At 58.8% G+C, this 20,480-nt stretch overlaps 1 long non-coding RNA gene across 2 annotated transcripts; it reads left to right on the top strand.

Moving 5' to 3' along the window:
• Window positions 1-6,864: 6,864 nt before the first annotated feature.
• Window positions 6,865-20,108, top strand: LOC131497376 (uncharacterized). Of its 2 annotated transcripts, none has more exons than XR_009254927.1 (2): window positions 6,865-7,774; window positions 19,453-20,108. It is a non-coding gene; the product is annotated as an uncharacterized LOC131497376 (long non-coding RNA). The 2 variants fall into 2 exon arrangements; XR_009254926.1 differs by having other exon boundaries at window positions 19,043-20,108.
• The last annotated feature ends 372 nt before the right edge of the window (window positions 20,109-20,480 follow it).

The raw sequence follows: 20,480 nt of genomic DNA, 5'->3' as shown, positions 1-20,480 counted from the left end.
ACGGGGAGCTCACCTCTTGGTGAAAGACCCGGTCTCCTCTCCGGCCGGCTGTGACTGTGAGTGGGCTCCTCCTGAGACGGGTTCTGCCTGATGGGTCTTTCAGGCCCCGGCCTCCCTCACCCTCAAACACGCCCTGCCCCCCGTGCTTCCAGTGGGTCCCTCGACCGTAAAGCGACCCCACGGTGTTGGCGCTGGAAGGCCTCCGCGGCTACACCAGCAACGTCCACCGTCGTAATCTGCTGGGGGCTCACGACGGGCTGGCCCCGCGCTGGGCGCTGCGAATGTGTTATTTAAATCCTCAGAAGAGCGCCGCGAGGACGATGCTATTGTTATTCCCCGTTTTACGGCTGGGGAAACTGAGGCACTGCAGACTTAAGTGACTCGTACAGGGCCAGGTCACAGGTCTCACAGGGTTGGTCTAATCCTCTTTGAAGACCCAGGTGTTGCCGCCATCCCATCCTGTCCAAACAGAGAGTCCGCCCGCACCCTGGGCTCCGGCCACTCCTCACAGGTGCTCTGTCCCCGCTCTCACTCCCGGGTACTTACTTGACCCTTTGCCCGCCTGCTGCACCCACTCCTCTCCGGCAGGGGCCGGCTGAGCCCCACTGCCTTTGAGACACCCCGGCTCTGAGACTGTCCTTGCTTCTGTGGAAGGAACCAGTGACCCGAACTTCTATGGAGGCTGCTGTGGCCCAGACTGAAATGCCCCCAGCTGAGATATCGATCAAAGGAGAAGCCGAACGTCACAGAGGCTCTGCGAAGACAAGCGCAGGTGTACGTGTGGGAGAGAAGGCAAAGCAGAGGTGGCGGAAAAATCCCCAGACCAGGGGGAGTCGGGAGCCCTAGGTTCTTGTCCCAGCTCTGCCAGACTCCTTGTGCCGTGTGGGGACGAGTCCCTTCCTCTGCTGGGTGTCACTTTCCCCATCCACACGCCTAGGCTCCTACGGGCGGCTTCTAGACCCTCGGTACTCCCAGCCTGAGAACACTTGGTGGGTCCCTCCGAGCGGCGATTGGGGGGTTCTGGTCAGCAGCCCCCCCCCCAGCACAGCCTGCTTCTGAGCCCCACGATGTCCCCACCTCCTGGCCACAGGTGCCGAGGACAGAGGAGCCGCGGCCAGAGCTGAGCCTCAGGGGGCACTGCTGAGCACCGGGGTTAAGAAGGACGAGCCTCTCCCAGTACATCCAGACCAGCACCCATAGGCGGCGCGGCTCAGGGTGGGATGTGAGGCCCGTCGGCCAGCAGGTCGGGCCGCGGGCTCGGGGGGGGGGGGGGGGGGGCGGGAATTGGAATACACGTCACAGTTAACTAACCGGAAGCCCCTCCTTCCCGTTCTTCCTCTAAAGCACATAAATGGAGTCACCTCCTTAGTGACAAGGGCCTGTGACAAGTGCCACACCACACCCCACCTCGCGTGTCTGCACAGGGCAACGCCCCTGGCTGGGCGTGGGTGCCTGTTCCCCTGAGCACGTGGGGCCAGCCTTCCGTGCTGGAAGGACGGGGTCAGGAGGGTTATGTCCCGCAAGGGACAGTCCCCTCCCGATGTCCTCTCGGGGAACAGAGGCAGGCTGCTTCCACATGCCACTGCCTGCAGGCGTTCTTGGGAGGAGCCCCAGGATGAGAGGTCAGGGAAAGAACATTCCGGAAGGAAGGCGCTTCCTCGGCCAGCGCCAGGACACAGGGAGGCGGCATCCTGTTTCGAAGACGAAGAAAGGGCCCTTCTGCAGAAAGTCTTGCACTCCCGCCATGAGTCTGGAAACCACGGCCAGGGCCGGGACCCCTGGGAGAGTCACGCGGTCTCCTTCCTCCCACGTGCCCGTGGGCAGAGCCTCAGAAGGAGACAGAGAAGAGCCGGGCCAGGGGCGTCTGTGCACCTGCGGGAGGGAGCCGGGCGCGTGCAGGGTCTCCTGTCCCACACGAGGGCCAGCCAGAGCCCCCTCCCCCCTTCCCCGGGCCCCAGCTGCCTCTCCAGGGGACGCCTGACCCATGGGAGGCCGGGCTGTGGCCTCGTCTGTTTCTCTGCCATGTTCTCCGAGGGGGGGCAGGGTCTGTCCAGGGGCACGGTCAGCTAGAGCAGGGGCTGAAGACCTATCCCTTGGGAGACCCCGCAGAGGCTCTGGAGGCGGTGGCACACCAGCCAGGTCTCTTGGGGGGAAGGTCTGGAGCCTGGAGGAAGGTTCGGGAGGAGGGTGTTTGGGGCTCAAACCGCAATTTTTTAATACAAATCTAGATTCGTAGAAGTTCCAGTGGCTTAGCTTGTCTGATTTTTAGGCGGCACACCACCGCACAGGGGCGCGTGCACCCACACCCCACGCCTCCCCCCTGCCTCCGGCTCAGCCTCTGACTCGCTGGCCCGGGGCCCCCGCTCCCCCCGGCCTGGCCTGGAACCGCTCTCTTCCGAGTCATTCTTGTCTCCGTGGCGCCAGCGGCCTGCGTTGTTGGGAACGTCTGTTCTGGGCTCTAACGAGAGCCCCTGCCAAGCCCTCACCCCTCCTTTTGTACTTCACGGTCCTCAAGGGGGGAAATTTATCACGAGCATCATTTGACACAAACCTCCCGGACGTGCTGGGATTCCACGATTCACGAGGCCACAGGCTCGGTTTCGGCTCACCACCCACGAGTCACGAGAGACAGAGACGGCCCCTCCCACACTGCTACCAAGTACTGGTCAGCTACCTACCGACTCCCCGTGTGTCCCCCAGCCAGTCACTGCCCCCCTCTGGGCCGCCGGGTCATCATCTGTGCGACCCGCAAGTTGGAGACCGTCTCCGAGGGTCATTTCATCCCAACCGGCCACGATTCTCTGCTTCACAGGAACAACTGGGACCACCCAGATGTGTGGACCAGGCGTCTCCACTTCCAGTCGTCCTTGCCCCCCACTTCGGGTCGTTCTCACCCCCCCCCCCTCTGGCTCAGGAGGGCAGGGGGCGGGGGATCCCCGTGAACGTGGCTGCAGATCCCAGCCAGATGCGCTCCCGCCCAAGTCTCGTCCTCTGATCTAACTCGGCCGAGCTGGAACAGGCCTCTAGCACGTTCTCGTCCAGAGGATGGTTTTGTGCTTGCGCACACGGCTCGTCGCCACGCCACGGGGAAGCGGTAAGGGTCACGCTTCAAGGAGGCAAGACCCAGGACACGCTGGGGCATTTCCTCCTCTGCGCCGACCCCCACGCACCCCCTCACTAGGCGGCACCCCCTTCGTTCAGCAGGCCTGGCTCCAGAGTCTCCCGGGGCCGACGCCTGTAAGGAAGGCCACCGGGACGACGCACGTGACTCTCCGCGTTTCACCCCTCTGCCCCCCTCCACCTGCATTCACTGAGCGCGGCCTCTCCGCGGGGCCAGCCACCGCCTTATTTCATCTTGCTTGACCGTGAGGTCGGCACCGAGGGTCCTCAGCTTGGGGACGGGGGCACGTGGGCTCAGCCCGGTTACGGGGCGAGCGGCCAGCAGCCCCGCTGGGCTCCCTTCTCCACCTTCCTCCCCAACCGCGTCCCGCTTTGGAGCCTGGTGAGTCTCCCTCCGTGATTTCCGAGCATCCTTTCTCCGGCAGAAGCCTCCGGCTCCATGGGTCGCATCAGAACAGGCACCGCTGGGCTGGAGTCCACGTCTCAAAACGGAGTGACGAGATTGTTCACGCGACAAGTTCTCATCCGCTGGGGAGCCTGCCCGCGTGCAGGAGCGGGGAGGCAGAGAAGTGCTCCTGTCCCGGGTGCATCTCACGCGGCTCGTTCGGGTGCTCGGCTCTCCCTCAACTCGCTGTCGGCCTTGCCGATGCCTTCGTTGGCGGAGTTCCGTCACCCGCTCCATTGCTGACCTGCTTCTATCATCACCTTCGTTGTTTCCTTCCTTCCTGTTTCTCTCGTGCTTCTCGGGGCCTGGAGTCCACGGGTACAGCAGACAAGCGTGGGCAGGTGGCATTCCCCTTATTTGTCGACTCCAAACGCTTGCCAGTGTCTGTTTTGATCGACTTTTCTAACCCAAGGACGACGTCAAAGCGTGTTTTTGGTTTCCAGACACACGCCTGGACAGTGCTCGGCTGCTGGCTACCACTTTCTTGTGGGGCGGGAACCCGCTGGTGATTCCTGGGGGAGGCACGGAGACCCCCTGCGGCGGACGGGAGGCAGGCTCGTCTCCCACGCGTGTTCTCTGTGCGCGGCTCAGACGTATGTTCACACACACGCACTGCCCGCTGTGCCTGCCCACTCGTCACCTTTCCCTGTAACGTTTTCAGGCTTTGTTTTCCCTGTTCTGGGGCTCAGGAGCCCTGAAAGGACCCCTGAGAGTCCCCGCGGACTCCTGAGGGCATGAGTCCCGCCTGCCGAACGTGGCCCCGAGCCCCCAGGGACAAGCCCTCTGGACCCATCTGGACCCATCCCCGACCGTCTCAAGGGGGACACCTCGTGGTTCCTGGAAGCGGGGCCTCCCCTCTGTCGTAAGAAGCGGGCGAAGGGGACCTGGTCAAGTGACGCGTGTGTTTCCCGTGGTCCCTGGTGGACATTAGCAGGGATGTGACCCTCGTCTGACTGCAGTGGGAGAGCCAGAATTGTCAGATGCCGACTGCCTGGACGTGAATTCACAAAACAGGCCCTTGGACCGCCTGGCGGAGGCAAAGACGTGATAGGGACCCCTGGGGACCCCACGCCCTCCCAGGCCCGCCCCTGAAGGGCTCCTTACTGGCCGGGAGGGGAGGCCTCGCCAGCCACGGCCGGCATCCAAAAGGTGAGGCTGGCCCGAGAGCCGCATGTGGCTCCGGCAGGAGACGTGGCCGCCGTGAGCCTCTCAGGCAGGGTCGCCTCCTCCCAGCCCCGAAGGGGGCCGACGGGGCCCCAGGCGAGGACGCAGACAGTGCAGTCAGCTCGGAGGTGATGGCCTGCCAGCGACTCCATCCGGCCCTCTCCCGCCTTCCTCGAACACAGGGCGGCTCTCCGTGAGGTGTGTGTGAGTCCAGGGCTCTGGGGCCTGAGCCGCCAGCCATGGGGACGAGCCCTGATGATCCCCGTGACCGTCAGAAACCACTCAGCGCGTGCTGGGCAGAGTGTCCCCCGGCCTGGGAGACGTCAGATTAACTGAGCCCAGAAATACCCATCTGGCTTGTGTCAGAAGACGCATAGCAGGCTTGCTCTGTGGTCGCGCACACACTCTCACACGCGGGACACGTGCACAGACGCGTGCACACGCTCAGTCCTCGCCGGGCGCCTCCTGCCCTCGCAGATTGCAGAAGCGCGGTCAGACGCTGGCTTCTTCCCAGAACTGACATGTCTCAGGGCCACGGCCACCCTCCGTTTTTGGGAAACTGCCTGATTTCTCGAGCACGGTTAGTGTGATTCGGTCTCAGAGACCCTGAGGGCACGTCGCCGAGCCAGACCAGGTGGTTCCCAGACCCCCAGCCAGGGGACGAAGGAGGAAGGAGGATGCATGGGACATGGAGCCTTGTCCTCTGAGACCAGGTGCCCCGACCCTCCAGGGGGGGTGTCCCGTCTCTGTGGGGGTGCCCTGTCCCTCCCGGGGGTGCGCTGTCCCACCCAGGGGGCATCCCGTCCCTCCCGGAAGTGTCCTGTCCTTCCCAGAGGTGTCCCGTCCCTCCAGGGAGGTGACCTGTCTCTCTGAAGGGTGCTCCGTCCCTCCGGGAGGTGGCCACAGAGTGCCGCTAGCCGGAAGGCCCTGACAAAGCCCGGGGAGGCTCCCACGTCCCAAGTTAAACCAGTGAAAGTCCCTTCCAGGACACTGAATGGTCACTAAGGGACTTGGGGTGGAAAGTGGCCGAGTGGTGATGCTAGGTCTGTCCGTTCTTCCCCGACTACGTCCTGGGATCTCCTTGCCTGTCGGAGCTCTCCCAAGGCCTGGTGCTGGGGGTCACCCTCAGATTCCACCAGTTCCCCCAGACCCTTCCCACAGACCCCCTGAGCCAGCGAGAGCTCCTTTCTGCCTCCGTCTACCCCTGCGTCCACACACCTGCGTGTTCATGTAGGTGAAACCCTCAGAGCGCACAGCACACCGGCCAGTGCAAACTCTGTGTTTGCTGAACAGATGAACACAAGGTGACGGTGATCCTGGGGATGCGCACTGGGACTTCTGTGCCTCGATGTCCCCCGGGGAGCTCACTACTAGGGGGGCAATGATCGTGAAGACAGGACTAGGCAGTCCAAGCAGAAGGGGCTGAATCAGTATCCAGGGCAGGAGAACCCACGATCAGAGTCGTAACTGCCACGATTTTCTGATCATCACAGAAGAGGCTTCCATGGCACCGCCTTCCGTGGCCCTGCCCGCCACCCACGTGCTGCCTCCACCACGAGACCCCGTGTGCACCTGTGGCTCATTTGCACAACTCAGGACCAGCCCCCCCGGGAGGCCCTCCTGAGGCTCCGGTCCAGCAGGTCCCAGATGCCTTGTGTGTGTCCCACGGGCTGGGCCCATCAGGCGGTGGCCCCGGGAATTGTGTGGCCCCGTGTCCCTGGGGTGATGACCAACCAGGACGAGCCCTGGCAGGCTCACTGCTCAGTGAGGGTTCCTGACTTTTTCCTCCAGTGCAGACACTCCTTTCTCTGGAATCCTCGGAAATCGGCACCCCGGCACCTGACGTACGTACAGCAGCGGGCCAGCAGGTGGCTTCACGGGCACTGGTAGCCAGGTGTCGGAGTGTGACTTTATGTTGTCATCAGGGGCAGGTGATGTCACGGCCACTGCAGGAAGTTCGCTTTTACCTAAAGCGGGGACTCTGAGCCTCACGCGGATTTGCCGGGTCCACGGGGCCAGTGCTTGGTGGAGCCGGGACACGCATGTGTCACCCTCTCCCCCGTGTCCCGCGGGCTGGCGAGGGCGGACCCAGGCAGCGTCCACGGGGGAAGGTGGGGGGGAGGTGGAGGGCAGAGGCAGGGCCGCAGGGGCCCCCGGAGGAGGGTGTTAAGAGCCAGAAACAAACCTAAACCATGTGGAATCCAGTTAGGCTGGGAGGTGGCTCTGGGGGGCAGGTCTTAGGAGAAACTGGGGAGGTCAGCATGGGGCCGGCTGCCGGGTCCTGGGGCGCAGAAGGCTGGTCCCGGGGACCCCCCGGGGCAGCCGGGTCCATGACTAGTTCCAAACCTCCCCAACGTACGGGATGAGGGGTCCTCACCACCCACCCACCCTTCAGTGACCCCCAAGGAAGGATCTGGGGCCCCCAGTCAGCCGGATGCTCCTTCCCGAGGGTTGGGTTCGGGTCAGCGTATGCTGATGGGGTCACAGTGCATTCCAGGCCCTGCGCTCGGCTCTGAGGAAACGTGAACGGTGTGAGGTGTGAGGACAAGAAGGTGACCTGGGACGGTGTAGGTGGTGCACAGATGGCAGGCGGGGAGAGGGGTGCACATCGCCCCCTCCATGCACCTCAGCCCACCGGTCACAGGGGACTGACCGCGGGTCGGTGCCCAGCACTGGGCCCTGAGCCGCCCTCTCTGGCCCCTGCCCATCCCTCAGCGTAGGAGTCAGTCTCGCACTGGGACCAGCGCCGGGGCAGGCCCGGCAGGCTCAGGAGCCAGATTCCACCTGGGCAGGGATCAGGATCCGGGGCACGGCGGAAGGCGGCGGAGGGCCGCGATCTCTGCCCGCACCCGAGGCCTCCGTGCGCCATCTTGCAGAGACCCTGCAGGACGGCCCCGCCCAAGTGTCCCCAGGCCCCCGGAGAGGAGGCCGTGGGGGGGGAGAGCCAACATAAACCCGTCAGAGCTAACCCGTGCTGATCACTGGCTCCCTAAATCAAGAAGCTGGCAGATCTTCGGGGCGAGCATCAATCTTCCTGTCCCCGTGGTAAATACCATAATCCTTTTTCCAGTGTGGTTTAGAGAATGTAACTGTCACGCTCACGATTTATTCGAAAATATTCTGCCAGGTTATGTGAATAAATGGGGGCGTCCGTGTGCTTTTGAGCAGGTCAGAGCACTTTCCAGGGCGCGGGCCGCCTCGTCGCGGTAGCTCTCCCTCAGCCACCGGCTTCCATGCCCGGCCCTGCCCAGACGGCACCTGCCCAGACGGGGCCTGCGAACGGAGGCGAGCTCGCGGGCACGGAGGGCCAGTTTCCCGGCCGGCAGCCCGGCGACGGGGCGGTCGCGGCCTTCTCTTTCCCGTCTGATCGTTTGCTTTGTCACCCGGTGAATGCAAAAGCACGCTCCTGCCACGCGAGACTCGGACCTTGTGGGGTTCCCACGGACCACGCCCACCTCGTCACCCCCGTGGGGACCTCTGCCCCGGTGAACAGCCGCGTGCTGTATGCAACGTGCTTCCGCACGTCTGTTATTTCCGCCGCTGTTTAAACCTTCATGTAGAAATGCCGCACAAACTTCCTCGTGGGTCAGGCGTGTCTCATCGCGTGCGTGAGCCTTCTCTTACTGCGGATTCCGTTGGCGGTCAGAGCTTCCACAGTCCTGCCAAGTGCCCTCCAAACACACTTCACCAACAGGATGTGACTGTCCCTTCTGCTCCATTGTGCTCGCGTTACTTGCTTTTCGGTTTTGCCAGGCCGATGGGTGGGGAGCCCTGCTCGTCGACTTCCCCGGAACCGGTTCTTGGGAACGTGGGCCATACTCGCTGTGTTTGCGGGTCCCGCGTGCCTCCTGCCCTGGGTTCTCTCTGGCCGTGCCTCTGTCCATTTTCCACCAGCGTGTCTTTTTCCTTCTCGTGGAATTTGGGGCTCTTAATTTTTGTCTTTTGTGACTTGCACGGACAGGCTTTCTTTCCCCAGGACTACACTGTACATCTTTCCTGTTTCCCTCTGACGTTACTGTGTCTGTTTCTCGCTGAGTCCTTGCCTCTAGCAGCTGTGGTCCACAGCTTTGTCTTCGGACTCTACGCTCTCTCCGCACGCGATGGGGACGCCAGGCCCCTCCACCGGGCCCAAAAATCCCTCACGGACAGCTGTCTGACGTCACAGAAGTGCCACCGACTCAGCAAATCCAAAGCCGTACTCAGGCCTCTCTTCCCGAACTTCACCTTCCCTTCTTGTCCTGGTGGGGGAGGTCAGAGGTCACCTTCCCTTCTTGTCCTGGCCCAGGGGGAGAAGCAAATATTTCCCTCCTGGTGGATTTGCTGAGATTTAAGCCCACACGCTGTGGCTCCAGAAACAGGGTAAAGGAGGAGGGAATGGCTGGGAAGGGGTCTCTGAGGAGGTGACAGCTGATCTGAGACGTGGAGCAGGGAAAAGCCCCGGGGCCCAGTCCGGGAGTCTCGTGGAGGCTGTGAGGCTGGGTCACGAGGAGGAGGAAGAACGCGGTCGGGGTGGGCCCAACAGCGGACGGTCTGCAGTCCTAGAAGCTGCCCTGGGATGCCGAGGAAGCACGGGATGGAGTCTGTTCGATCCTTTTCAAAGTTCCTGCTAGAACAGCTCAGCCTTCACGCCATCTTCCTGGAAACCTCCATGCCATGAGAGCCAAGTGGAGAAGAAGCGAGTGTGTGGGCTGAGCAAGAAAGAAGAAAGACGAGGCAGAGGTCTAGGTGGACCGCCGTGCACCTGCGACAACACCAGGGCAGAAACAGGGAAAACAGAGGCCGGGCGCTGGCACAAGCCGGATGGCACACCTACCTTCTAGAACTCGCCTGGCGGGTCTAGGACGTCCAGCACCCCCGATGGCAGCGGCCGCCTCTGAGAGGCCCACCTGCCTCACACCCAAACTGTGCCCTTGGTCCTCTGCCCAGGACCCATGACTCGTCTGTTCTCTGTTGTGGCCGGGAGTGGCGCACGCACCAGAAACCACGTCTCCCCTTGTCTCGGCTGAAGGCCAAGTTCATGCCGGAGCAGAGCCGGACCCGGGGCAGGGGCAGCAAGAACGGAAGCAGAGGTGCCTTTTCAGAGGCTCCCATGCCAGCAAGCAGCGGTGGCATCACCCACGGGGGGCGTCAGCGGGAGTCCTGCTGACAAGGAATGGCCAGGACGAGCCCCAGATGCCCCGCTCCTGCCGGGACGTCCCAGCGCCACCAGGAGGGACCTACGCGAGCAACGGTGGCTCCAGATGAACCAAGCAGACCAAGTGACATCGTCCGAGCTCTTAAATCAGTTGTCACGGGAACGCAGTCCAAAAAGGAACAGGGTGATTGCCTGCCGTGGAGAAACCTCACATACGGCCTGGCATCTCCACACGTAAGACAGGCCACGTCCGGCTCACAGTCAGAAACTGCTCGTCAGGCCAAGAACCAAGAACACAACGATTTTAAAGCGGTGCTCGGAGGAAATGTCACAGCACTAAACACACCAGAAATAAGGAAAGCCTCGTCTCCATCAGCTAAGTCCTTACCTCAAGAACCCGGAAAAGAAAAGCAAAATAAACCCAGAGAAGGAAGAAAACTAGAAAAATCAGAGCAGAAGTCAGTGACACTGAAAATAGAGAAATGGTAGAAAAAAATCAGTGAAACAAACATCTGGTTCTTTGGATAAAAGTCGGTAAAATCTACAAACCTCTGGCAAAACTGACAAAAATGAAAAGAAACGCAGTTGTCCGATATCAGGAATTAAATGGGGAACGTGTACCTCATGCAGCCGTTAAGAGGATAACGAGGGGGGCGCCTGGGTGGCGCAGTCGGTTAAGCGTCCGACTTCAGCCAGGTCACGATCTCGCGGTCCGTGAGTTCGAGCCCTGCGTCAGGCTCTGGGCTGATGGCTTGGAGCCTGGAGCCTGTTTCCGATTCTGTGTCTCCCTCTCTCTCTGCCCCTCCCCCGTTCATGCTCTGTCTCTCTCTGTCCCAAAAATAAATTAAAAAACGTTGAAAAAGAAAATTTAAAAAAAAAAAAAAAAAAAAAAAAGAGGATAACGAGGGGGGCGCCTGGGTGGCGCAGTCGGTTAAGCGTCCGACTTCAGCCAGGTCACGATCTCGCGGTCCGTGAGTTCGAGCCCCGCGTCAGGCTCTGGGCTGATGGCTCGGAGCCTGGAGCCTGTTTCCGATTCTGTGTCTCCCTCTCTCTCTGCCCCTCCCCCGTTCATGCTCTGTCTCTCTCTGGCCCAAAAATAAATTAAAAACGTTGAAAAAAAAAAAAAAAGAGGATAACGAGGGACTGTTACAAACAACTCCTAATACAAACAGAAGAAATGGACCAATTTCCAGAAAACTTAACCAAGATTAAAGAAACGATCTAAATGGCCCCTAACCGTTACAGAAGCCGAATTCATAATTAAAATCCCTCTTGAAAGAAATCACCAGGCCCAGAGGGTTTTATGGGAGAATTCTACCAAACGCTAAAAAAAAAAAAAAAAAAAAAAAATTAACCCCTTTTCACAAAAAGACCCCCCAGACAGTGAACAGACTCATGAGAAGGTGCTCGACATCACTGATCCTCAGGGAAATACACAACCACACTGAGACACCACCTCGCACCCGCCAGAGTGGCTAAAATCAACAACACGACCAACAGCAGGTGCCGGCGAGGATGCGGAGAAAGGGGAACCCCCGTGCACTGTTGGTGGGAGTGCAAACCAGGGCAGCCGCTCTGGAACGGTGTGGAGGGTCCCCCAAAATTAGAAATAGAGCTATCCTATGACCCAGGAATCCCTCTACTGGGTATTTACCCAAAGGAATGAAAACCCGTATCTTGAAGATACCCGCACCCACACGTCCGCCAACAGACGAGTGGGTAACGGAAACATGGCGCATACACAGGGTGGGACAGCACTCAGCCCCACAGCAGGAGCCCCTGACATTCGGCACGACGTGGGTGACCCTGCAGGACGCCACGCTGGACGAAACGAGCCGGGCACAAGACTGATCTCACCGATGTGTGGATTCTGAAAGTCGAACTCACAGAGGCGGACAGCAGAGTGGCGGCTGCTAGGGACCAGGGGTAAACGGGCAGATGCCGGGTCAGGGGGACAAGGCTTTAGTTATGCGACACGGAGTTCTGGAAACCCCACGTGCAGCGTGACTGCAGCCCGTCCTAATACAGTGCCCACTGGGGATCTGCCCACAGAAAAATCGTAAATGTTTCAGCACACACAGAAACCACTCCGTCCGCCGGGGGACGTGAGCAGTTCACCGTGTGTGCACACGGGAAAACATCACACTGCACACGGCAAACAGAGACGCTCTTTGTCAATCACACAGCATTGGAGCTGGGGGAAAATTAACTCCAACTTTACACAATCTCTTTCGGAAAACACAAAAGGAGGAAGCATTTGCCAGCTTGTTTCATTAAAAAAAATTTTTTAATGTTTATTTTTGAGGGAGAGACAGAGCATGCGTGGGGGAGGGGCAGAGAGAGAGGGAGACACAGAATCCGAAGCAGGCTCCGGGCTCCGAGCTGTCAGCACACAGCCCGACGCGGGGCTCGAACCCACGAACCGTGAGATTGTGACCTCAGCCGAAGTCAGACGCTTCACCGACTGAGCCCCCCAAGGCACCCCTTGCCAGCTCATTTTATGAGGTCACTATTTCCCTGATACCAAAGCCAGACAGAGTCCACAGAAAGAAAGATACAGACTAATACCTCTCATGAATTAAGAGGCAAAGATTCTCAACAACGCGTGATGGAGGTGAATGCTATTCTGTATCACGATCGAGTGGGATTTATTCCAGGTACCCAGGGTTGGCTGAACATTCAAAAGAATCGATGTAATCCACGGAACCAACAAGCTAAAGAAAATTCCTATGACTGTATCAATTAATGCAGAAAAAGCATTCAACGAAATCCAATATTCACAATTTGTTTTTAAACCAGGAAGTCAGAGATAGAATGGAATTACCTCGCCGATAAAAAGCAGCTACCAAAGCAGCAACTGTTCACGTTATATTTAATGGTTAAAAACGGTGTTTTCTCCCAAGGACGAGGAACGAGGCACAGATGTCCCCACGTTCTTGTCTGACTCGGTGTTGGAAGTCCCAGCTGCGGCAGCAGGCAAGGGGAACAGACGTACGGTCCGGACAGGTAGGAGTAAACTGTCTCTGTTTGCAGGTGACGTGATTCACTGGGCACAACATCTCGAGAGATCAACAAAACACTCTGATATACGAGCTCAGCGCGTTCTCAGGCTACAAGACCAACTCCCCAAAACCCATTTCATTTCCCTACACTAACAACGAATGTGCCGGAACCGAAATTAAAAGCACAAGGCCGTTGACAACCACCTCGGAGGCGATGAAATCCTTAGGTGCACGTTTAACAAAAGGTGCACGGGGTCGGCATACTGAAAGTTACGACACGCCGACGGAAGACGTCACGAAGACCCAAAGAAACGGACGGATGAGCCACATTCATCTAACGGAGCTAAACGAGCCCCACATCGATCTCCAGGTTTAATGACGTTTCTGTCAAAACATCGGCAAGGTTTTCATGGACGTGGACAAAGTTATTCTGAAACGCATACGGGGAGTCACAGACCCCAGCATAATTAAAGCGATCTTGGCCGAGAGGAAGAGAGGGGGATCACCGTTGGATACCACTGTCACGGTAATTAAGGCAATGCCTGTGGCACCCATGGGGGAGACAGATCAGTGGGACGGAACCCAGAGCCCAGCCCACAAAAGCGCATCACTGACATTTGATGGAGGCACACAGTTCAGTAGAAGAAGGACATTCACAGGCAGAAACTGTACCTCATCTAAGACCTCATGCCTCGTCCAAAAATTAACTCGGAATGCACCACAGGATTCAATTACAACGCAAAGCCATAACATTTTTGGCGGGGGGCGGGGGGGGGCAGTTGGAGAAAATTTTCGAGACCTGAAGCTAGGCAAAGAGCAGCAGGGCTCAGGGAAGGGAAATCGGGAGGTTGGATAGGCGGGAACACACCAGAATGTGGGAGACTCGTAAAACGGAAGAAAGGGCGAGCTTCGGACTGAGAGGAGGTGTTTGCAAGCCGTGTCTACAATAGAGAAAGAACCTTCCGAACTCAGCAGCAAAGAACAAATGAGCAACCCAGTTAGAAAATGAGCCAACTGGGCTGACGGCTCAGAGCCTGGAGCCTGCTTCCGATTCTGTGTCTCCCTCTCTCTGCCCCTCCCCCGCTCATGCTCTGTCTCTGTCTCAAAAATAGGGGCGCCTGGGTGGCACAGTCGGTTAAGCGTCCGACTTCAGCCAGGTCACGATCTCGCGGTCCGTGAGTTCGAGCCCCGCGTCAGGCTCTGGGCTGATGGCTCGGAGCCTGGAGCCTGTTTCCGATTCTGTGTCTCCCTCTCTCTCTGCCCCTCCCCCGTTCATGCTCTGTCTCTGTCTGTCCCAAAAATAAATAAAAAACATTAAAAAATAAATAAATAAAATATTAAAAATAAATAAACGTTCAAAAAAAATTAAAAAAGGGGTGCCTGGGTGGCTCAGTCGGTTAAGCGGCCGACTTCGGCTCAGGTCATGATCTCGCGGTCTGTGAGTTCAAGCCCCGCGTCAGGCTCTGTGCTGACAGCTCAGAGCCTGGAGCCTGTTTCAATTCTGTGTCTCCCTCTCTCTGACCCTCCCCCGTTCATGCTCTGTCTCTCTCTGTGTCAAAAATAAATAAACGTTAAAAAAAAAAATTAAAAAAAAAAAGAAAATGAGCCAAAACACGTAATTTGACATTTTACTAAAGACGATACATAAATGAGAAACAGCGCGTGAAACGAAGCTGGATGCCATGAGTCGTCGGGAAAACGCACTGAGCGCTCAGCGAGACAGCGCCGCACGCCCACCAGGACGGCCACAGTGGACGCCACCCATGAGACACGCTGGCTCAGGCACGGACTGCCGGCGGGGGTGCAAAGCGGGCAGTGACTCTACAAAACGGCTCGGCGGCTCCTGCTGTTAGACTCCCCAGCGAGTGCACGCTTAGACTTTCATCCCAGAGAAATGAAAACGGTGCAGAAAACTCTGCAGAAAACTCTGTGCACACCCGTTCACAGACGCTTGATTCACAGGAGCCACACACTGGGATCGAGCTGGATGTCCTCGGACGGACGCATGGTCAGGGGCACCCCCAGCGAGGGCACCGCTCAGCCACAACCGGGAGCCGAGGACCGAGGCACGCGGCGCCTAGAGGGCTCCCCGGGGAAGGAGCCGGGCCCCGAGGGCATGTGCTGTGCGGAACCACTCGTACAACACTCGCAAGTGACAAGATTTCAGAAATCAAGAGCCGGTGGGTGATGGCGCGGGGTCACGAATGGGGGCGAGGGCACGAGGGGGGCGTGTGGCCGGAGCAGCAGGGGGTCGTCTCTGGGATGGACACACCACATCCAGGCTGGCCACCTGGGTGCTGGACGGGCGAGTCTGCACGCGTGACACGCACACGTACAGATCGGTACGGGCAGCCGTGGGAGACCCGACACGCGGACCGAATCCGTGTCGAGGTCCTGACCGTGATGTCACAGTTCAGCTTTACAGAACGTCACCACGGGAGGAAAGTGGGTAAAAACACACAGGATCTCTCCGTTATTTCTTAAAACGGCGTGTGGACCTATAATCACCTCAGTAAAAATTCCACTTACAAAGAACGTTAAACGTACACCTGCCATAAAATCCCACCACTCCACCCCCCTCAGTCTGTACCCGAGAAAAATGCATAACCGTGGCTTTACAATGACTCACAGGTGAATGTTCACACCTGCTTTATTTGCCATCGCCCCAAACTAGAAACAATCTGAGCGTTCACCAACAGGTGAGTGGATAAACCAGTTGTGTCCACGGGATGGAGTACGATTCAGCCGAGTACTGAGACCGGAGGCCACGCGGGGGGGTTCAAGCCAGAGGGAAGGAAGAGAGGGCACAGCAGGATTCCGCTTACAAAACCCCAGAAAACATGGACGATCCACAAAGAAGGCAGGTCGGCGGTCAGCTGGAGGCGGGGACGAGGCAGGAGGGAGCTTCCCGGTGACCGTGTGTGTTCACTGTCCTAACTGCTGATGGCTTCGTGGGCGAGTGCGCGGCAGGCTGACCGAAACGTATGCCTGCAACGTGCCCCGTTTATCGAGCCCCAGTAGAGCGGGAACAAAAGGACCAAGTGGCTACGAATGAGAGAAGAGATTAGGTGCATGTGTTTAAACGCCCAGGTGAGGGGCGGGCAGGTGTGAGGTTAAGAAAAAGCAGAGGAAAGGAAGGAGCAGCGAGCACAGTCTCCACACAGAGGACAGACCCCCACGTCCACTCCTGGCCCGAGTCCGAGTCCAGACGCAGCCGCTGTCCCGGGTTTCTGGGGTTCCTAAATGCCAGACTGGAGCTGGTCTGAATCCCGGACCTTCAAGTCCCCTTCCCTGGGCCCCGGGGTTACCTGGCACTTCTGCGAAATGTGGCCAGGATGCACGGACATATCCTCAGCCACCCCACGTCTCCCGGCACAGGACACAGCTCCAGGGCGTGGTGGCCACCACGTGTGACCGCGAACATCCCCAGGAAGGGCCGCCCCCCCGCCACGCTACCTGTGTCAGAGGCAGGGGCCACCAGCCAGTGGGCCTGCTCAGGACTCAGGGCCGCGAGGCAGGACGGTCCCAGAACAAGAGAAGAACAGGGAGCGGGGTACCTGACCAGGAAGCAATGTGGGTGACACGTGAGGGCAGGAGCCGTGGGGACAGACTAACTGCAGAGCCCACGATGACCCCAGACACGGTGAGCGGGACACAGGGGCCCTTCCGCAGAGCCATGCAGGCGACAGGTGCCGTGTCACCAAGAAGCACCTGCCAGGCAGGAGGCGGTGTGGGGCTGGCCTGGAGGGGACGGCGGCATGGCCGGCGGGGGGTAGGGAGCCTGACCCGCTGGAAGATTCTCCTGCCCCCTCGCCACGCACCGCAGACCCGCGGGAGCCCCGTGAACGTGCAGCTCGCTCTGCGGGGATACCAAGCCTGGACCCCACGTCCCCGTCCCCGTCCTGCACGGGAGAAACACAGCTGCTTGGCGCCACGTGGCGGGCCAGGGTTTCCGCTCGGGGCAAGACGCCCGGAGAGCCCCTCCCCGGTGAGGAGAGGCTGTCCCTCAGCCCGAGCGGATGAGGTCCACTCCAGGACACCCGCTCCCGCAGCACTGCCGGCAAAGCACACCCTGCGCATGCGGTCTCTCCCCGTGCGTCCCGCATCTTTGGGAGAACCTACAAAGATCGGGGCGCATTTGGCAGGTGGGGTTTTGCACGGGAAGCAGGGATGGTGTGTTTCCGGGTTAAGATCAGCTTGAGCAGAGACCGTCCCTCTGTGGGAGGGAAGCGCACAGACAAGTGTGTGCAGAGGCATGCCGCACACCGTGAAGCGCCGTCCGGCCGGCGGTGGTTCCTTTGTCTGCAGGACCCCTCCCCCGGGGCCCTCGGGCCCCATGAACGGTCCTGCGGACGGAGGGACGCGGACAACGAGCTCAGTTAACGGTTGAGGCCCGAGGGCAGGCCCCAAAGACGCCAGGACACGGGACACGACCAGGACTGCGTGCGGCACGAAGGGGGAAGGGTAAGAGGAACCCAGGTACACACGTGCACGCACACACACGCACAAGCACACATGTGTATGCACATGCACACAAGTTGCACACATGTACACATGGGCACCCAAGCACGCAAGTGCACACACGTACGCACAGGCACCCAAGCACACGCATGTATACACGTGCACAGGAGCACACACGGACACACACGCAAACACACATACACACACACGTGCACACACGCAGCTCCCGGAATGCAGGAGTGAGGGGGTCTCAGAGCCCAGCCCGGAGCCCCCGGTGCCTGCAGGCATGGGGTAGCTGCTCTGAGGGCGGGGCTCCCCGCTCCTGGCTCCCTGCAGGGGCTCCGTGCACCCATCCCTGCCCGGGGTTTGGAGGGTCTAAGTCTGGCTCTGCGTGGGGCCTGGAGGCTCCTTGCCGACCCCGGGGGTTGAGGGCCCTGACCCCGTGGCTGAGCTGCCCCGGCCAGGTCACCCGGACAGAGCGGGTCGCTTGGGGAACCGCAGCAATAATTTTGTGGTGGGTGATGGCCAGGTTCTGCAGAGGCGGGGGGGCCTGCAGAGGCCTCCAGGGCTCCCGGGAAGCCGCTGGCCCGGCTGTGCACACCCGGGGTGTAGACGCACGCTTGCGTGCAGAAGGAAAGCGGGGCCCGGACCCGAGAACTGGGCGCCCGGGCCGACCCAGGGAGGGGCTGTGGGGGGGGAGGGGCCGCGACGTGGAGCCCACCGGTCTTGGAGGGCATCCGCTGGGGCTTCCAGTGTAAACAACGGTTACTTAGGAATAAACAGAGCATATGCCCGACCTTCGTGAAGAGAATTGCACCCTGTGGGGCGAGGGCAAGGTGAGAGACGAGGTCTTTCCCAAGACGAGCACACAAGCCGTGGGGAGAACGGGTCACTGGTTTAGTTTAGCTTGCAAACACAGCTGCCCTCGGATCGGTCCCAAAGGTATTTTTCTGGACGCGGTGGATTCTGGAGAAGCAAACAGATGACGGTTTCAGAGGACATTTGAGGGCTAAAAAGAGCGAGACAGAAGGCCTCACCTGTTCGACGTTAGAACGCTTTATAAAATAATAATTAAAAAATAATTAAAAATGCATGATGTTGGGAAACTGGGTAGCACGGAAGAATTCTAATCTAGTCCCCCCGCCCCCAACGCAAAGCAGATGCCTCAAAGAGCTAAATCTCTTTTACGAAAGATAGAAAAGTTAGCACAAAATGAAATATTTATCATCCTCATGAAGAAAGACTGCTCCCAGCTTTGAAGCAAAGCAAGAAACCGCAGAGGGAAACACGGGCGGGTGGCAGCGAGAACAAAGAGAAAACTCCCGCACAACAGGAGGAGACGCGGGGGGTGGGGGTTGCTGCCAGCTGGGGCGGACGGAGGGTGGATGGCTGTGCCAAGCGAGGGGTCGTTACCGTTGGTAAGAGGGGGATGCGACGACCCCGCGGACGGTAAGCACCGCGTCCAGGCAGGCTGTCCACGTGTGGGGCCTGGCGCCACCTGGGAAACTGGCGGGAAGCACCCTCCCGAGACGCACACGTACAGCAAGCCGCCGTGGCGAGGTCGGGATTGGGGTGTGGGACGTGGGGTGCAGGTGAGCTCGGTTACTGGCGGGGGCCAAGCAAACATCGCCACGCCGGACGCAAACGGTGTGCGGCAAGGTCAGAAATACTCATCCCGTTTCTGTTATCAATGGATGTTTTCATTGTATCTTCTAGCTATCGTTTGAACCCAGGAAGACCATTGACGCTCACGCACAGCCCGCATGCTTCTTAAACCCTCGTTCGTGGATTTTTGCCGATTCCTTTGTCCACAATCTATACCAAGGTTCCCGCATCGTCTCCCTGCCCCCAGTTCATTTTATCTTGCCTTAATGAATTAACCAGAATGTCCAGATGAGATCGAGTTGAACTACCTTAAGTCTGTTTAGGAACCTGCTTGGGTGTTCGTTAATTACCGTTCGTTAATTGTCAGTGGGATGATAAGAGGAATTTATTTTTGTTCCTCGTTTTGAAGCTACTTTACCGGTGCTGATTCGTCTCTTACTTACGTGTCACCCTGTGGAAGAATCCTTCCATCAAGCTCTTCTCTGTTCTAAATGGTTGAATGCTACCGCATTATTTTCCAGGTAGCTGTGAGCGTGCTTTCACACCCCTTACTTCATCCTGCCCGTTGAACGAATCATGAGAACTCCCCGCAGCGGCAGAGCGGGGGCCCCACCCCAGGCCTCCGGCCCCCGGCCCCCACGTTGTCTGATCGAGTCTTCACTCTGAGGAGATGCGTCCTGGTTCACAAAGGCTTCAGAGCTGCCCGCAGCTGTGTGATGACCAGTGCAGGGGAGCAAATTCTGCCAGCCCAGGGTCTGCCTCTCTGGCATATTATCTTAAGCTGCCGGTTTTTAAGAAAATGCAGACACAAGAGCAGCTCCGAGAGCCCGCACGAAGCTTCCCTTCTGTAAGAGCCATTTCCACGTATGAGGGAATCTCCGTTTGTAAGGGTGTCCCCCTGGCTGTGCTGGGAAGAAGGGGTGACTCCAAACCCCGGGAAACTCTAATCGGGGCAGGAGGCATGGACTCAGATCTGCATGACAGCCTCACCCTTGTTCACTGTGCTTCCCTGGCAACCTGCCATAACCGACTCCCTACCCCCAACCTCTGTCTTTAGCTGAAGATGGTATTTAAGGTGACGGCTTTGGCCATTTCCCGGAGTTACCGTTTTCCTCGGTCTCTCGGGTATAAGCAGGAGGCACACGTGTAATCAAACTTTTGTCCGACTCACTCCTGTCAGTCCGTCTCACGTTGCTCTGACGCTCAGACCAGCTGGAAGAAGCCTGAAGGGCAGAGGAAAATTCTTCCGCCACGACGCCGGCACACACGGGCAGTTGAAGGTGTTTTCGGATAGAACGCTTTCTGCCTCTGAGCATTTCAGGGCAGTGGTGGTTCAGCGGGTTTCAATGACGGTGGTGAAATAGTACCAAGCATCTGCAAGAGTGGCTCTTGATTTAAGAAACTGGCAAAGACCAGAGAATTAATTGCCAACGATCTCTCTTTGAAAGAAAAACAAGATGCGTTTGACTACGATTTCACTGAGGCCCAAGGACAGGTGGGGAAGGAGAACCCCACACTCTGCACCCGGACATTCTTCTTGTTCTCCCTC

This window comes from Neofelis nebulosa, chromosome 16 (assembly GCF_028018385.1).
Source record: "Neofelis nebulosa isolate mNeoNeb1 chromosome 16, mNeoNeb1.pri, whole genome shotgun sequence".
Taxonomy (NCBI): Eukaryota; Metazoa; Chordata; class Mammalia; order Carnivora; family Felidae; genus Neofelis; species Neofelis nebulosa.
The sequence above is the reverse complement of the archived record's forward strand: the minus strand, read 5'-3'. Positions and strand labels throughout refer to the sequence as shown.